The sequence below is a fragment of the Emiliania huxleyi genome, assembly GCF_000372725.1.
Source record: "Emiliania huxleyi CCMP1516 chromosome Unknown EMIHUscaffold_145, whole genome shotgun sequence".
NCBI lineage: Eukaryota > Haptophyta > Isochrysidales > Noelaerhabdaceae > Emiliania > Emiliania huxleyi.
In genome coordinates, this window is record NW_005201144.1 from 276,189 (window position 1) to 278,906 (window position 2,718).

Genomic DNA, 2,718 nt, shown 5'->3' on the forward strand with positions numbered 1-2,718 from the left:
GTAGAGCTTTTAAAACAAATTTTACAGAAAAATGGCGTTTTACATCGTTTTAAAAGGGGGGGGATTTTTCCCGGGGGGGATGTAGAGTTTTAAAGTTTTAAAGGGTTTTAAAGTTTTAAAGTTTTAAAGGGTTTTACATTTTAATTCTTTTACACCTTCCTTTAGGCCCCCCCCCAGCATTCCAAGGTGCCAAGAGAACAAACAAGGGCCCAACAACCCAACAGGGGGACAGGAAGTAACATTTGAGACTTGAGCAGGCTTGTTCCGCCTTTAGCAATTTCACCCTTAGCCCCAAGGCATGGGGGAGACCGTTTTTGGGTTCATTTGAGGTTTAGGAGGGTATGAAGCGAACCATTTTAGCCCATTTTAGACCCCTGTTAAACCCGAACCAGATTAGTCCTGTTTACGATAAACTGGGTTTAAACCTGGTATGCCTAATGCCCCCCCCCCCCCCCCAGCGCGCACCTCCCCCCCGCCCCAGCTCCCCTCTGTGACGAGAGAGACGCGGCTCTCAGCGGCACGCGCGAGCGTCAGCGTCCGTGCCTCTTCTCGCGCTGGTCGAGGTTGTGCATGGCAATCTTGACCGTCTCGAGGGTCCATGCGGCCGCGTCGAGGGACTCCTCCGACAGCTTCGCCGTGTCGACGCTCGGACGAGCACGGCCGGCGTGCTATGCCTTCCTGACGATGAGCGGCGGGCGCTGAGCGATGCGCAAGTGGGGCTGACAGCCACCGCCGTCAAGGTCATCCGCGAGCAGGTGGCGGCGCGCGCCGCGAGGAAGGATGCTCTTGCCGCCGAGAAGCGCACCGCCGGCACCACCGACCCCAGCAAGCTGACTGCAGAGCTTTTGCGCGAGGAGCTGAAGCTGCGGCGCGAGCGCGGCGAGACGATCGACGTGCCGCTGCGTTCAAACAAGCCCGTGCTACTCGCCGCCCTGGTGCGTGCTCGCGCCGCGGCTCCCGACGTGCCGCGACCCGCCGCCGCCCCCGCAGCAGCCGCGGCGGGTGGCGGTGGCGAGGCTCTCATCGCACCTACGGATGGCGTGGAGAAGCTGGTCGGGCAGCGCGTCGAAGCCGTGTGGGAGGACAAGGATGGGAGCACGGACTGGTTCCCCGCCACCATCGTCGCCCATTGGCCGACCAATAGCGAGCACGACCGGCTGCTGATGCACTTCGACGACGGCATGGACGAGATCATCACGCTGCCCGACGACACCGTGCGCCTGACCGGCGAGGCTGTTGTTGCGCGGTGCAAGTGTGCCCGGTGTGCTGTCCGGCCCGAGGCAGAGGATGGCGGCTGCACGCTGCCGCTTCCGCAGCCAGCGCGGCCGCGGCGGCGCTAGCCCAGGGGCGCCCTAAACCGGGTCTGAACCTGGTATGTCTATAATAGGGTCCCCCACCCAGGCCGAGCCCTGTTTAGACCCAGTTTATCGTAAACCGGACTAATCTGGTTCGTGTTCAGCCGTGGTCTAAACTGGGTCTAAACATGGTCTAAACTGGTTCGCTTGATACCCTTATAGGTGTCTATGTATGGACGCTCTCCTCACAGGCTATTGGCCAAGCCGCTAGCCCTAACTCGCACTCATGGGAGATGTCAGTTCATTGTATGAGTGTATAGCGGCTATCTGTACGAATTCTTTTCTCTCCGCGCCCTTGTCGTGCCAGTGTGCTGTGAGAGTGAGAATTCTTTTCTTTTACGCGGGGTGGGGGCGGGCGGCAAGATGGTCACCATCAACCTGGTACCCTGCTCATCTTCGGAGCACCAGCGCCTGTTCTCCGCGTTTCCCGCTGTCATTGCGCTGCGGACGTGCGCCACTCCCGCCAGCAGCCGCGGCGTTCCGTGTCCGATCGCTTGAGCGCTGCCGCCTCTGCCGCAGGATCAAGAACCCGAATCTCTCGAAGAAGGCGGCGTCGCTGCTCAGGCCTATCCAGAAGGCGTTCGACGGGCACGCGGCGGACTCGCTCTGCATCTTTGCCGCGCGCGGCGGCGGAGAGCACTACGTCGGTGCCGACGCCAAAATCTCGATTGAAGACTTTTTGGCGGCGAGCTACAACGAGGGAGCGCTGGATCCCGACGGGGTCGTGTACCTCCGCTACGCATTTGACCGCGCCGCCGCAGTCGAGGCGGGCCTTCCTGACTGGACGCCCGAGATGGGCGCCGATGTGCGTGAGGAGGAACTGCGTCTGAGGCAATTCGCTGCGGCAGCGGGAGCGATGGCGGCGGGCGGCGGTGCGGCGGGCGGCGCTGCGGCAGGAAGTGCCGCCGCCGACGCAGCTGCGGCTCCTTTAGTGGGCCATGCGGCGGCAGCGCCACCGAGAGAGGCACTGGCATCGGCGGCGGCGGTGTCGCCAACGGGGGTTGCTGTGCCGGCGGCGGCGGCGGCGGCGGTGGCGGCGGCGGCACCGGCACCGGCACCGGCACCGGCGGCGGCGCGGCAGTCGGCAGGCTGGAGGGAGGCGGAGATGCGGCGCAAGGTGTGCGAGACTTGGCCCTGACCCTGACACCACCAGAGTGTCCACCAGACCTGTCAGCAGACCTGTCAGCAGACTCTGTCAGCAGACTCTGTCAGCAGACTGACCACTCCCCACGCACCCGCCGCCCTCGACCTCTTCCCTCACCCTCTTGATCTCGTTCTCGCCCACACCCCACACAACCACACAGCCATCCACTCAACCACACACACACACACACACACACACACACACACACACACACACACA